Genomic DNA, 16,384 nt, shown 5'->3' on the forward strand with positions numbered 1-16,384 from the left:
CCCATATCCTCTCCCTCTTGTGTCTCCCTCCCACCCTCTTTATCCCAACCCTCTAGGTGGTCGCAAAGCACCAAGCTGATCTCCCTGTGCTATGCAATTGCTTCCCACTGGCTATCTATTTTACATTGGTAGGGTCAGTGTTACTCTGTCACTTCATTCTAGCTTACCCTTCCCCCTCCCTGTGTCCTCTTCATTCTCTACATCTGTGTCTTTATTCCTGTCCTACTCCTAGGTTCATCAGAACCATTTTTTTAAAATTCCATATATATGTGTTAGCATATGGTATTGGTTTACTCTTTCTGACTTACCTCACTCTGTGTGACGGACTCTAGGTCCATCCACCTCACTACAAATGACTCAATTTCGTTTCTTTTTATGGCTGAGTAATATTCCATTGTATATATGTGACACATATTCGTTATCCATTCATCTGTCGATGGACACTTAGGTTGCATCCATGTCCTGGCTATTGTAAATAGTGCTACAGTGAACACTGTGGTACATGACTCTTTTTGAATTATGGTTTTCTCAGGGCATATGCCCAGTAGTGGGATTGCTGGGTCATATGGGTAGTTCTATTTTTAGTTTCTTAAGGAACCTCCATACTGTTCTCCATAGTGGCTGTATCAATTTACATTCTCACCAACAGTGCAAGAGAGTTCCCTTTTCTCCACACACTCTCCAGCATTTACTGTTTGTAGATTTTGTGATGATGCCCATTCTGACTGGTGTGAGGTGATATCTCATTGTAGTATTGATTTGCATTTCTCTAATGATTAGTGATGTTGAACATCTTTTCATGTGTTTGTTGGCAATCTGTATATCTTCTTTGGAGAAATGTCTATTTAGGTCTTCTGCCCATATTTGGATTGGGTTCTTTGTTTTTTGATATTGAGCTGCTGTATATAATGGAGATTAATCCTTTGTCAGTTGCTTCATTTGCAAATATGTTCTCCCATTCTGAGGGTTCTCTTTTCGTCTTGTTTATGTTTTCCTTTGCTGTGCAAAAGTTTTTAAGTTTCGTTAGGTCCCATTTGTTTATTTTAGTTTTTATTTCCATTTCTCTAGGAGGTGGGTCAAAAAGGATCTTGCTGTGAATTATGTCATAGAGTGTTCTGCCATGTTTTCCTCTAAGAGTTTTACAGTGTCTGTTCTTACATTTAGGTCTTTAATCCATTTTGAATTTACTTTTGTGTATGATGTTAGAAAGTGTTCTAATTTCATTCTTTTACATGTAGCTATCCAGTTTTCCCAACACCATTTATTGTAGAGGCAGTCTTTCCTTGATTGTATATGCTTGCCTCCTTTATCAAAGATAAGGTGACCATATGTGTGTGGGGTTAACTCTGGGCTTTCTATTCTTTTCCATTGATCTGTATTTCTGTTTTTGGGCCAGTACCATACTGTTTTGATCACTGTAGCTTGTAGTATAGTCTGAAGTCAGGGAGCCTGATTCCTCCAGCTCCGTTTTTCTTTTCTCAAGATTTCCTTGGCTATTCATTGTTTTTCCATACATATTGTGAAATTTTTTGTTCTACTTCTGTGAAAAATGCCATTGGTAGTTTGATAGGGATTGCATTGAATCTGTAGATTGCTTTGGGTAGTATAATCATTTTCATAAAGTTGATTTTTCCAATCTAAGAACATGGTATATCTCTCCATCTGTTTGTATCATCTTTAATTTCTTTCATCAGTTTCTTATAGTTTTCAGCATACAGGTATTTTGTCTCCTTAGGCAGGTTTATTCCTAAGTATTTTATTCTTTTTGTTGCAATGGTAAATGGGAGTGTTTCCTTAATTTCTCTTTCCAATTTCTCATCATTAGTGTATAGGAATGCAAAAGATTTCTGTGCATTAATTTTGTATCCTGCTACTTTACCAAATTCATTGATTAGCTCTAGTAGTTTTCTGGTAGCATCTTTAGGATTCTCTATGTATAGTATCATGTCATCTGCAAACAGTGACAGTTTTACTTTGTCTTTTCCAATTTGGATTCCTTTTATTTCTTTTTCTTCTCTGATTGGCTAAACCTTCCAAAACTATGTTGAATAATAGTGGTGAGAGTGTGCAACCTTGTCTTGTTCCTGATCTTAGAGGAAATGGTTTCAGTTTTTCAACATTGAGAACGATGTTGGCTGCAGGTTTGTCATATATGGCCTTTATTATGTTGAGGTAAGTTCCCTTTATGCCTACTTTCTGGAGAGTTTTTATCATAATTTGGTGTTGAATTTTGTCCAAAGCTTTTTCTTCATCTATTGAGATTATCATATGTTTTTTATCCTTCATTTTTTTAATATGGTGTATCACATTGATTAATTTGTGTATATTGAAGAATCCTTGTATTCCTCGGATAAACACCACTTGATCATGGTGTAAGATCCTTTTAATGTGCTGTTGGATTCTGTGTGCTAGTATTTTGTTGAGGATTTTTGCTTCTATGTTCATCAGAGATATTGGCCTGTACTTTTTTTGTGTGTGACATCTTTCTCTTGTTTTTGTATCAGGCTGATGGTGGCCTCATAGAATGAGTTTAGGAGTGTTCTGCCCTCTGCTATATTTTTGAAGAGTTTGAGAAAGATAGGTGTTAGCTTTTCTCTAAATGTTTGATAGAATTCGCCCCTGAAGCCATCTGGTCCTGGGCTTTTGTTTGTTGGAAAATTTGTAATCACAGTTTCAATTTTAGTGCTTGTGATTCGTCTGTTTATATTTTCCATTTCTTCCTGGTTCAGTCTCGGAATGTTGTACTTTTCTAAGAATTTGTCCGTTTCTTCCAGGTTGTCCGTTTTATTGGCATATAGTTGCTTGTAGTAATCTCTCATGATCCTTTGTATTTCTGCAGTGTCAGTTGTCTCCTTTTTCATTTCTAATTCTGTTGATTTGAGTCTTCTCCCTTTTTTTCTTGAGGAGTCTGGCTAATGGTTTATCAATTTTTTTTTTCTTCTCAAAGAACCAGCTTTTAGTTTTATTGATCTTTGCTATTGTTTCCTTCATTTCTTTTTCATTTATTTCTGAACTGATCTTTATGATTTCTTTCCTTCTGCTAACTTTGGGGTTGTGTTCTTTTTTCTCTAATTACTTTAGGTGTAAGGTTAGGTGGTTTAGTTGAGATGTTTCCTGTTTCTTAAGGTAGGATTGTATTGCTATAAACTTCCCTCTTAGAACTGCTTTTGGTGTATCCCATAGGTTTAAGGTTGTTGTGTTTTCATTGTCATTTGTTTCTAGGTATTTTTTGATTTCCTCTTTGATTTCTTCAGTGATCTCTTGGTTATTTTGCAGCGTATTGTTTAGCCTCCATGTGTTTGTACTTTTTACAGCTCTTTTCCTGTAATTGATATCTAGCCTCAAAGCATTGTTGTCAGAAAAGATACTTGATACAATTTCAATTTTCTTAAATTTACCACGGTTTGATTTGTGACCCAAAATATGGTGTATCCTGGAGAATGTTCCATGAGCAGTTGAGAAAAAAGTGTATTCTGTTGTTTTTGGATGGAATGTCCTATAAATATCAATTAAGTCCATCTTGTTTAATGTGTCATTTAAAGCTTGTGTTTCCTTATATATTTTCATTTTGGATGATCTGTCCATTGGTGAAAGTGGGTTGTTAAGGTCCCCTACTATTATTTTGTTACTATGGATTTCCCCTTTTATGGCTCTTAGCATTTGCTTTATGTATCGAGGTGCTCCTATTTTGGGTGCATAAATATTTACAATTGTTTTATCTTCTTCTTGGACTTATCCCTTGATCATTATGTAGTGTTCTTCTTTGTCTCTTATAATAGTCTTTATTTTAAAGTCTATTTTGTCTGATATGAGGATTGCTATTCCAGCTTTCTTTTGATTCCCATTTGCATGGAATATCTTTTTCCATCCCCTCACTTTCAGTCTGTATGTGTCCCTAGGTCTGAAGTGGGTCTCTTTTAGACAGCAAATGTATGGGTCTTGTTTTTGTATCCATTCAACCTGTCTATGTCTTTTGGTTCGAGCATTTAATCCATTTACACTTAAGGTAATTATCAATATGTATGTTCCTTTTACCATTTTTTGGGGGGGTGTTGTTTTGGGGTTTGTTTTTGTAGGTGTTTTCCTTCTCTTGTGTTTCCTGCCTTGAGAAGTTCTTTTAGCATTTGTTGTAAAGCTGGTTTTGTGGTGCTGAATGCTCTTTGCTTTTTCTTGTCTGAAAAGGTTTTAATTCCTCTGTCGAATCTGAATGATATCCTTGCTGGGTAGAGTAATCTTGGTTGTAGGTTTTTCCCTTTCATCACTTTAAATATGTCCTGCCACTCCCTTCAGGCTTGCAGAGTTGCTGCTGAAAAATCAGCTGTTAACCTTATGGGTATTCCCTTGTATATTACTTGTTGCTTTCCCCTTGCTGCTTTTAATATTTTTTCTTTGTAACTATTTTTTGATAGTTTCATTATTATGTGTCTCGCCATGTTTTTCTTTGGGTTTATCCTGTATGGTACTTTCTGTGCTTCCTGGACTTGATTGACTATTTCCTTTCCCATGTTAGGGCAGTTTTTGACTATAATCACTTCAAATATTTTCTCAGACCCTTTCTTTTTCTCTTCTTCTTCTGGGACCCCTATAATTCAAATGTTGGTGTGTTTAATGTTGTCCCAGAAATCTCTGAGACTGTCCTCAATTCTTTTCATTCTTTTTTCTTTATTCTGCTCTCTGGCATTTATTTCCACCATTTAATCTTCCAGCTGACTTATCCGTTTTTCTGCCTCAGTTATTCTGCTCTTGATTCCTTCTAGAATATTTTTAATTTCAGTAATTGTGTTGTTCATCACCATTTGTTTGCTCTTTACTTCTTCTAGGTCCTTGGTAAACGTTTCTTGTATTTTCTCCATTCTGTTTCCGAGATTTGGGATCATCTTTAGTATTCTTACTCTGAATTCTTTTTCAGGTAGGTTGCCTATTTCATCTTCATTTATTTGGTCTTGTAGGTTTTTACCTTGCTTCTTTGTCTGTGACATATTTTTTTTTCGTTTCTTCTTTTTTTTTTTCTCTCTTTTCAATGTGTGGTGCTGTATTCCTGTCTTAATGTTTGTTTGGCCTGAGATGTCCAGCACTGGAGTTTGTATGCATTTGGATAGAGCCGGGTCTTGGTGCTGAGATGAGGACTTCCAGGAGGCCTCACTCCGATTAATATTTACTGGAGTCTGAGTTTCTCTGTTAGTCCAGCTTTTTGAACTCAGAGCTCCCAGCACAGGTGCTTGGGCACGCCCTCTGGCCTGGAAAACAAGATCTTGCAAGCTTTGTGGCATGGTAAAAAAAAAAAAAAAAAAAAAAAGGAAGGAAGAAAAAAGCAGCAGTACAATATCAAAGAATAAGAAACAAAATAAAATTTGAAATATAAAAACTATATTAGGAAAAATAAAACTATAATTGAAACAACTGGTCCCTGGGGGTCCCCCCATCCCCTTAGTTGTCTGTTGTCCCCCACCAGTGCCTGGTAAGTGTCCTAGTTGTGAGGAGATGTGAATTCCACGTCCTCCTAGCCATCTTGACTCCATCCCTCTAGGAATTCTTAAATCAACGTTAGCTTGCATATAATAGCCCCCTTTCAAATCTCAGTAATATCTACAAAGCATTAATCATGGACTTTATACACAAGTTTTTAAAAAGGGAGGTAAGCAAAACCTGAAAACATTTGGCAAATATCTGCTGTAAGCCTAAAATTGTACTCTACTGGTCATATACAGAAGTATATAAGATGTGATAAAGATTCTTATTTGGTATGTCATGGGAATTAACATTTTTCTTGTGGGCAATTGAAAATTCTGGAAAGCTTTCAGCAGAATAATTAATTAGATAACATTGTGGTGTTTAGATAAATATTGACAGAGAATAGAGGCATGTAAATCTGTCCCAGAATATCCAGATGGCACTGAATAAAAATATAGTCTATGTCAGTGACATGAGAAAAGGAGAAATATTTGGGGGAAGAGAAAACAAAAATGCATTCAGTACATGCTATGTGTTATGCTCTTCACATGTTTAAGTAATTCTTACAGAATTCTATTATTTAGAGTACATTTTCATTGTATCAATAAGGGAATTGAGATACAAGGATTTTATTTGTCCTGTTAAAGACCACACAAGTTATAAGTGGAGAAACCAGGATTTGAAACTGGTTGAAATTGAATTTTCTCTCTGATTCTATTTGAGGTTTAAGGAAGAAACAGGAGAGAAAGTTAACTATATAGTTGTTATGGTGGATACTGTGACATTTACCAAGGAAGAAGAGTATGTTTTAGGGTCAAAAAAATTCAAGTTTGTATATAGTAAGCTTGAGATGTTCACAGAGCTTGAAAGTGAATATTTCTAAAATCATGTTGGAAATATATGTATGACGTTTAGGAAAGATGTTAACAGAGCTTCTAGAAGGCAGAACTATATTTAGTCTATCTTTGTATACCTGGCAACTTGCACATTAATATAGTTTGGTACATTACACAGTGAACTCATGGAAGTTGATGAGAATGTCTACAGACAGAAACATGTGCTTAGAACAGAAGGGCTAAGGAAAGGGAATTCAAAAGAGAACTCAGATTGGTCAAAGAAGAATCTGGAAAATGCAGTACAGTAAGTCTCCTACATACGAACCTTCAAGTTGCAAACTTTCAAAGATGCAAACGTGTGTTCCCATGTCCAGTCACGTAAGTTAGTTCATGTGTCAGGCGTACATTGTCACGCACGTGCATCCTCTACAAGTGGTTATGCTTTTGTGTACTTTACAGTACTGTATAGAGTACAGTAGTATAGTATCTTTATCTCAAGCTCAGGATGTCTGAAGCAAGAGTAAAAGCAGCAGTGATGTGGCTGGTACTAGTGTGCTTTTCAAGGTACTGTACTGTAAGATTAGAAATGTTTTCTTTACTTTTTGTGTTTGTTTTTTATGTATTATTTGTGTGAAAGGTATTATAAACCTATTACAGTACAGTACTATATAGCCGACTGTGTCAGTTGGGTACTTAGGCTAACTTTGTTGGACTTACGAACAAATTGGACTTACAAATGTGCTCTCAGAATGGAACTTGTTCATATGTAGGGACTTACTGTACCACAAAATGTACCAAAAATCAGAAATTTTAAGGAATAACAAAATCTGTCAAATGTTACCAGAAGATCAAGTGGATGAGATTTTAGAATATATCACTTGATTGATTGTATTTAACAAGTAATAGGAATGCCAAAGAAATAAATATAAAATTTTAGTGTTCTAGAATTCCAAGATTACAAGTATTGAAGTATGTTGACCTGATTGGCACAATAGAGAAAGTCATTTGCAATGGAGGGGAAGGTTAGGGATGGTGAAGCTAATGTAAGTCATCAATCCAAAGAATGTATTTTCAAATGTTGGTGTCATGCCTCTGATTGCACTTGAGATGTGAACAGTGTTCACTTATTAAGAGTATATAGGGCCTATGAGGGTTGTGCTAAGTTGGCTGTACCTGAAATGGATTATTTCTAGAGAAAATAGTTTGCTCTTAGAAGTAGCTGTGACTAAATGAATTTGTGATTCATGAGACAGCAGAGATATCTCTTTGAATTTGATTTTGCACCTTCAAACTAAAATAAGTTCTTGACATAACTATATATGTTTAAAAAGTAATATGGCATTAGTGCAAAAAGGTTATGTGTGTATAAATGGCTATTTATTTGATGTAGTTGATTGGAAAAATAATTAAAAACTTGAAAGATTGTCAGAAAATAATACATTGAAAGACATTTTTCAAGTTTGAAAGAAGTTGGTAATCCAGGAAGTATTTCTTGACTATGTTCCTCTGTGACTACCATATCATTTTAGAGGCTGTGCTTACAATTTGTTCAAAAGATGTCACTTCTTAAAGGAGTCAATCCCTGGTAAGTTTTACCTGTTGACTTGGATGTTTCTGCAAAGCAGATATGAAGCTCTTTCTTACCTTTGTTTACCAGTGTTTCTCAACATTTTTTTCATTATCACCCTCCACAAGGAGCCATTTTAAGCATTTTTTCCCTAATCACCTCCATGAAATGTTAGCATCACAAATATACTATATATTTGTTATGTACTGTATAAATGTCTGTGCATTATATATAAAATGAGTACAACTTTTTCCTATTTTATTTTATTGTATTCATTTTCTATTGAGGTATAGTTGACTTACAGGATATTAGTTTCAGCTGTACAACATAGTGATGCAGTATTCTTATAGATTATACCCTATTAAAAGTTATCACAAAATAATGGCTATAATTCCCTGTGCTGTAAAATATATCCTTGTTGCTTATCTATTTTATACATAGTAGTTTGTATCTCTTAATCCCATACTCCTATCTTACCCTCCTACACTTCCCTCTCTCACAAGTAATCATTAGTTTTTTCTATATCTGTGAGTTTACTTGTGAGTCTATTTCTGCTTTGCTATGTACATTCATTTTTTTTTTTTTTAGATTCCACATATAAGTGTTATCATACAGAACTTTCTCTGTCTGACTTATTTCACTTAGCATAAGATTCTCTAAGTCTATCCATGTTGCTGCAGATGGCAGAATTTCATTCTTTTTTATGGCTAATATTTTATTATATGTATATCACTTCTTCTTTATCCATTCTTCTGTTGATGGACACTTGGGTTGTTTCCATATCTTGGTTATTGTAAATCATGCTGCTGTGAACATTGAGGTACATTACCTTTTTGAATTAGTGGTTTTAATTTTTCCAGATATATACCTAGGCTTGAGTTGCTGGATCATATGGTAGTTCTATTTTTAGTTTTCTGAGGAGCCACCATACTGTTTTCTAAAGTGGCTGCATCAATTTATATTCCCACCAAAAGTGCACAAGTGTTCCCTTTTGTCCATATCCTTGCAACATTTGTTACTCTGTGGTGATATCTCATTATTATTTTGATTTGCATTTCTCTAATAATTAGTGATGTTAAGCATCCTTTCATGTGCCTGTTGGCCATCTGTAAGTCTTTGGGAAAATGTCCATTCAGGTTTTCTACCCATTTTTTTATTTCTATTTTTTTTATATTGAGTTATATAAGCTGTTTATATGTTTTGGTTATTAACCCTTTTTTGGTCATATCATTTGCAAATATTTTCTCCCATTCCATAGATTGTCTTTTCATCTTATTGATGAATTCCTTTGCTGTGTAAAAGCTCTTAAGTTTAATTAGGTCCTATTTGTTCACTTTTGTTTTTATTTCTTTTGCCTTAAGAGACACATTCCAAAATATATTGCTATGATTTACGTCAAAGCATGTTCTGTCTATATTCTCTTCTAGGAGTTCTATAGTTTCTGTTCTTACATTTATGTCCTTAATATGTTTTGAGTTTATTTGTGCATACAGTGTGAGGAAATGTTCTAATTTCATTCTTGTATATGTAGCTGTCCAATTTTCCCAGCACCACTTATTGAAGAGATTGTCTTTTCTCCATTGTATATTCTTTTCCCCTTTGTCTTAGATTAATTGAACATAAGTGCATAGGTTTATTTCTGGGCTCTCTATTCTGTTCCATTGATCTGCTGTGTCTGTTTTTGTGCCAGTACCATGCTGTTTTGAATACTGTAGCTTTGTAGTATATTAGTATAGTCTGAAGTCTGGGAGGGTGATACTCCAGTGTTGTTCTTTTTTTCTCAAGATTGCCTTGGTAATTCATGGTCTTTTGTGGTTTGATGTAAATTTTAAGATTATTTTTCCTAGTTCTGTGAAAAATGTCATGGGTATTTTGATAGGGATTGCATTAAATCTGTTGATTGCTTTGGGTAGTATGGCCACTTTGACATTAATTCTTCTAATCCAAGAACATGGGATATCTTTCCATTTCTTTGAATCGTCCTCAATTTCCTTCATTAATGTTTTATAGATTTAAGATGATAGATCCTTCACCTCCTTGGTTGAGTTTATTCTTAGGTATTTTCCTCTTTCTGATGTGATTTTTAAATAGGATTCCTTTTAACTTTTGCTTTCTGATAGTTAATTATTAGTACATAGAAAAGTAACAGATTTCTGTATATTTTCTTCAATTCTGCAACTTTGCTGAATTTACTTGTTAGTTCTATTAGCTTTCAGATGGAGACTTTAGGATTTTCTATATAAAGTATCATGTCATCTACAAATAGTGACACTTTTCCCTCTACCCTTCTAATTTGAATGCCTTTTTATTTCTTTTTCTTGTCTGAGTTCTGTGACTAGGACTTCCAATACTATGTTAAATAGAAGTGGCAAGAGTAGGCACCCTCGTCTTTTTCCTGAATTACCAGAAACTCTCATCTTTTCACTGTTGGGTATGCTGTTAGCTGTGGGTTTGTCATAAATGGCTTTTATTATGTTGAAATATGTCCCATCTCTACACACTTTACTGAAAGTTTTTAAATCATGAATGGATGTTGAATTTTGTTAAATGATTTTTCTGCATCTATGGAGATGATCATTTGATTTTTATCCTTTCTTTTGTTATTGTGGTGTATCACATTGATTGATTTGCAAATGTTGAACTATTCTTATGTCCCTGGAATAAATTCCAATTGATCATGGTGTATGATTCTTTTTATATATTGTTGGATCTGGTTTGCTAACGTTTTGTTGAGGATATTTGCATCTATATTCATCAATGATATCGGCCTGTAATTATTATTATTCTTTGAAGTGTCTCGGTATGCTTTTGGTAATGAGGGTAATGGTGGAGTTGTAGAATGAATTTGGGAGTGTTCTCTCCTACTCAATTTTTTTGAATAGTTGGAGAAGTATAAGTATTAGTTCTTCTTTATATGCTTGGTAGAATTCCCCTTCGAAGCCATGTGTTACTGTACTTTTGTTTGCTGGGAGTTTTTAAATTACAAATTCAATTTCACTATAGTGATTGGAATGTTCAGATTGTCTTTTTCTTCTTGACTCAGTCCTGGCAGGTTGTATGTTTCAAAAAGATTTGTCCGTTTCTTCCAGGTTGTCCAATTTGTTGACATATAACTGTCTGTATTATTATTTTAATGATTTTTGTATCTCTGTGGTATCAGTTGTTATTTCTCCTCTTTCATATTTTATTTTCTTTATTTGCATCTTGTCTCTTCTTCTTGATGAGCCTGACTGAAAGTTTATCAATTTTGTTTATCTTTTTAAAAAAGCAGCTCTTGGATTCTTTGATATTTTCTTTTTCTTTGTCTCTCTTTTCCTTTCTTTCTTTCTCTTTCTTTCTTTCTTTCTCTCTTTCTTTCTCTCTTTCTTTCATCTCTATTTGTCTCTGTCTTTATTATTTCTTTCCTTCCTTCTGCTGATTTTGGGCTTTCTTTGTTCTACTTTTTGTAATTCTCTGAGATAGTAGGATAGGTTGTTTATTTGAGATTTTTCTTGTTTCTTGAAGAAGGCCTATATCCCTTTAAACTTCACTCTTAGGACTACTTTTGCTATATCCAAGAGATTTTGGAAATCTGTGTTTCCATTTTCATTTGTCTCAAGGTATTTTCTGATTTTCTCTTTGATTTCTTCATTGACCCACTGGTTTTTTTTTAGCAAAATATTGTTTAGTTGCCATGTGTTTGTTCTTTTCCCATTTTTCTTTCCATAATTGATTTGTAGTTTCATACTGTTGTGGTTAGAAAAAGTGTTTGATATAATTTCTATCCTCTTAAATTTGTTGAAATTTGTTTTGTGGCCTAGCATGTGATCTATCCTGAAAAACCTTCCATGTCCACTTGAAAAGGATTTGTATTCTGGTGTTTTCGTATGTAATGTCCTGTAGATATATATAAAGTCCAATCAGTCTATTGTGTCATTTAAGACCACTGTTGCCTTACTGATTTTTCTGTCTGGATGATCTGTCCATTGATGTAAGTGGGGTATTAAAGTCACCTACTATTATTGTATTATTGTCAATTTCTCCTTTTATGTCTGTTAGTATTTGCTTTATATATTTAAGTGCTCCTGTATTTGGGTGCATATATGTTAATGAGAATAGATCCTCTTCTTATATTGATCCTTTTATCATTATATAAAGCCCTTCTTTGTCTTTTGTTATAGCCTTTGTTTTAACATCTATTTTTTCTAAGTACTGCTACCCCCACTTTTGTCATTTCCACTTACATGAAATATCTTTTTCCAGCCCCTCACTTTGTGTGTGTCTTTAGCTCTGAAGTGAATCTCTTGTAGGCAGCCTATAGATGGGTCTTGTTTTTTTAATCCAATCAGCCACCCTATGTGTTTTGATTGAGGTAGTTAGTCCATTGACAATTCAAGTAATTATTTACAGGTGTGTACTTATGGCCATTTTATTACTTGTTTTCTGGTTGTTTTTGTAATTCTTCTCCATTCTTCTTTTTGTTTCTTCCTTTGCAGTATGATTATTTTCTTTAGTAGTGTGCTTCTATCCCTTTCAGTTTTTGTGTATCTATTGTAGGTTATTGATTTGTGGTTACCATGAGGTTGATATATGTTGACCTATAATTATATCTACTTGTTTTTAACTGGTTGTCATTTAAGCTCAAACACTTTCTAAAAGTTCTACATTTTTTTACTCCCCTTCCCCACATTTTGTGTTTTTGCTGTCATATTCTATATCTTTATGTTTATCCCTTAATTGTTTAGTTATATTGCTTTTACAATATTTTTGTCTTTTAATCTTTATTAAAAGGTCTTATTAATGGTTGATCCTCTGTCCTTAGTATATATTTGCCTTTCCTCATGGGATTTCTCTTTCCTATAGATTCTTACTTCTTTTCCTCTTAGAGAAGACCCTTTAACATTTCTTATAGGGTATGTTTAATATTGATGAACTCCTTTAGTTTTTGCTTGTCTGAGAAGTTCTTTATCTCTCTTTTGATTCTAAATGATAATCTTTCTACATAGAGTATCCTAGGTTGAAGGTTTTTCCCTTTCAGCACTTTGGACATATCATGCCACTAATTTCTGGACTGGAAAGTTTCTGCAGAAAAATCAGCTTATAGACTTATAGGGATTCCCTTGTATATGAGTCTTTATTTTTCTCTTGCTGCTTTTAGAATTCTCTTTTATTCTTTAACTTTTGCCATTTTAATTATAATATGTCTTGGCATGGATCTGTTTGGGTTTCTCTTGTTTGGGACCAACCCTCTGTGCTTTCTGTACCTGGATATCTGTTTCCTTCTTCAGGATTGGGAAGGTTTAGCCATAATTTCCTCAAATACATTTTCAATCCCTTTCTCTCTCTCTTCTCCTTTTGGGACCCCTATGATGTTGATGTTAGTATACTTAGTGTTATTACAGAGCTCCTAATCTCTTTTCATTTTTTAAAATTTGTTTTTCTTTTTGTTGTTCTCATTGGGTGATTTCCATTATTCTAGCTCCCAGATCACTTATGCTTTCTTCTGTACCACTTAGTCAGTCTTCTATTCATTCTTTTCAGTGTGCTTTTTATTTTAGCTATTAAATTGTTTATATTTTGGATTGGGTCTTTTCCATATTTTCAAATTCCTTGTTAAAGTTCTCACTGTGTTTGTTTACTTATTCTTTTCCCTAATTCAGTTAGCAATCTTATTATGAGTGCTTTGAATTTTTTATCTGGTAAATTGTTTATTTCTGTTTTATTTTTTATTTTTTCAGGGGTTTTCTCTTGGTCTTTCAGTTGAGATCAGTTCCTCTGCCTTTTAATTTTGCTTAACTTTCTCTGCCTCTATGAAGTTAGGTGAAACAGTTACCTATCGTGGTTTTAAATGTGTGTTCTTATGTGGAAGCATCCCTATACAAACTGTGTGTGCCCAATGCCTTTGGTGGGAGAACTGGATTTGATTTAGATGCTATTCACATTTTTCCTCATGGTATGCTGCACCTATCACCTTGATAGAGAGTAAGAAAGACTGCAGATAGAGGGGTTAGAGCTAGTACTGTGTGTGAGGCAGGATTTCTCCTATGCTCAGTGGCCACCACTGCCCTATCAAGGGTGGAGTCTGATCCCAAGTTGCTATAGCAGAAGCCTTGAGGGTCAGGCCTGAGCTGGCTCTGTTTTCTTTAATTGTGCACTTTTCCCTCTCCCTGCTGTGGGACCCTTGTGACAGGGGAGGAGCACCAAAGAAAGTGGTCCCTGAAGCCTCTTGGCCCGTGACAGCCACAGACAGAGGTCTGTGCCATCTCTAATGCCTGTGCAGACACCAGCAATTTCCACTCACTCTGCTAGGAAACAGTCCTGAGTCCAAGTCTCCTTTGTCTGTCACAGCCAATCACTCCCCACACCTCCATCACCCTCAACTGTTGTGGAATCACACTGCAGTGCAGGCAGGGTCTGCATGGACTCTTGGTGTATACCAGGGCATGAGCTGTTGGTGAGTAGCCACCTCCAGAGTTCTGGGCTGTTTCTGATGCACTGCTTGAGTAAATGCCAAGGATGGTCACCGCTGCCCCACCCAGGTTCTGCCTTGGGACCTAGTTGCCTCTGTGTGTGTATCCCATGGTGGAGTTTTCTCCCCAATCATGTTAGCCCTAGATCCAATGCCATGCTGTGATGTGGAATAAGCAGGGCTTGAGGGTTCACTAGGATTGGGCTGGAGCCCACACTGAGTAGGTCACCAAAAATGAGTCAGCCAGCCATGCTGTTTCAATTTTCCCTTCCTGACCAGTCTCAGGGGTAAGCCAGCTTGCATGCAATCCTCATGAGCAGAGTTCAGCCTTTCCACAGGTCTCCAATTAGTCTCAGCAATTCTCCCCTCAGCCAAGGGGACTTGTCTCCCCTGTGTATGACCCCAGGACTAGGGCATCCAATCCGTGGCTCTCACTGTTCACTCTCAGGTTTGGTCTCTGCCTGTGTATCTTCTCCCTTTCCTCTCCCAGGGCACAGGTCTCGACTTGATCATTTTCTTCCCTTCCATCCTGATTATGTGTGGATTTTTCTTATAGCCTTGGTTGTACAGGAGTCTTTCTGCCAGTTTCCAGTTAGTTTTCAGTGAGAATTGTTCCACATGTAGATGTATTTTTGTTGTGTTCATGGGGGAAGGTGAGTTCCACATTCTCTTTTCCACCATCTTCTTCATTCCCTCAAAAAGAGTAAGATTTTTTTACCCTCACCCAAAATGACTTTCTCCCTCAGGAGTGATCTTGTGCTATTGAGAATGCATGATACACCTCATTCAAAATAAACAATGTGTGAGGCCTTGGTGAAGGTGTCTTATTAAGAAGGCTATACAATTTATTAATACTCAGGGAGTTTTATTTTTATGGAGCTAAGTCAGAAGTAAGCATAGTGTGACCTAAAAAACTAAAAAAAAAAAAAAAAACTAAAAAACAAACTTTAGCATAGTTTCTCCTTGGAAAGGTTGGTTTAAATACTTACTGAGTCTGATGCATGACTGAAAAGCAAAGTGTTATGAAATGTAAACATACTTGCAGAAGCTTAAGAGTAGAATTATAAGTATTTTTTATAAACATGAGATCTAAAGCAAAAGAAGAAAATTAATTTTTCAAAAATATTTGTCGAATGCTGGGCATTCAGTGTGGCTAAAATGGAAACAAGCCTGACCACAGGAGACTATGGCCTAAAGGGTGAAAGAGCAGCCCAAATCAGTTTAGTAAGCGTCAAGTTAAAAGGTGGAGAAAACTATGAAGATTTAAATTGAAACTGCCCACAGGCAGACCAGATGGCAGAGAGGACAGTTGGCAGGCTATAACAAGTCTATGGGCATGGCAAATTCTGACCCTGAGGTGTCAGAAGTGAAGAGAAAAAGGCATAAAATCTGTTCCACATAGGAAAGAAGTTGGCAAATGTCAAATGAGATCAGTAAGTAGTGAAGATTTCAACAAGGCAGGCTGGGTCAGATACAGATTTTTTTTTAAAGGAGGAAGGAACACTTATGGGGGAAACCATTAGTAGTGAAAGACAGAGAAATAATTCAAGCCACAGGCTGAGTCATAAAGCAGTGGATATTCAGCCACAGGCACCTGGGCTAATAGAAGAGGGAATTAAAGGAAAAGAGTTTAAGCATCAAGTGTCTACAAAATACACAAGAAGAGACAAAGAGGAAAAGATACAGGTAGCACTAGCAACAGCAGATCAAGCACAGTCAGAGGATTAGAGACCAACTTACTTCCTTCACCTCTTGTTTTACATTTCCTAGAATAAAACACTTGTGAACAGGGGTAAATAACAGATCACCTGAAAGGCAGACAGTTGACTGTACACATACTTTTAAAGGAAGACTTTTCTGGGAGTCCCAAAATCCAACTCCTTTATCATTTTGTCATGTCAATCCCCAACACTGAATCATTCTTTTTGTTTTCTCTGTAATTGCTCTCAAGTTAAAACAACATTGTTACAAAACAAAACAACCAAGGAATTATATTGGTATATAACACTGAGTATCAAATTTAAATACACTATAGGTTTTGGGTCGTCTTGTTTTCATTGTCATTAGTTTCTAGGTATTTTT

At 35.4% G+C, this 16,384-nt stretch overlaps 1 long non-coding RNA gene across 1 annotated transcript in view; it reads right to left on the reverse strand.

The window, feature by feature from the left end:
- Positions 1–1,151: 1,151 nt before the first annotated feature.
- The window catches only part of LOC309656162, a 177,372-nt gene continuing 162,139 nt past the window's right edge, over positions 1,152–16,384 (reverse strand). The window contains exon 2 of the long non-coding RNA XR_014261192.1: positions 1,152–1,493. This is a non-coding gene — a long non-coding RNA (uncharacterized lncRNA). The remainder of the gene's footprint in view (positions 1,494–16,384) is intronic.

This window comes from Balaenoptera physalus (genome assembly GCF_965194825.1).
Source record: "Balaenoptera physalus genome assembly, chromosome: 2".
In the NCBI taxonomy this organism is placed as follows: domain Eukaryota; kingdom Metazoa; phylum Chordata; class Mammalia; order Artiodactyla; family Balaenopteridae; genus Balaenoptera; species Balaenoptera physalus.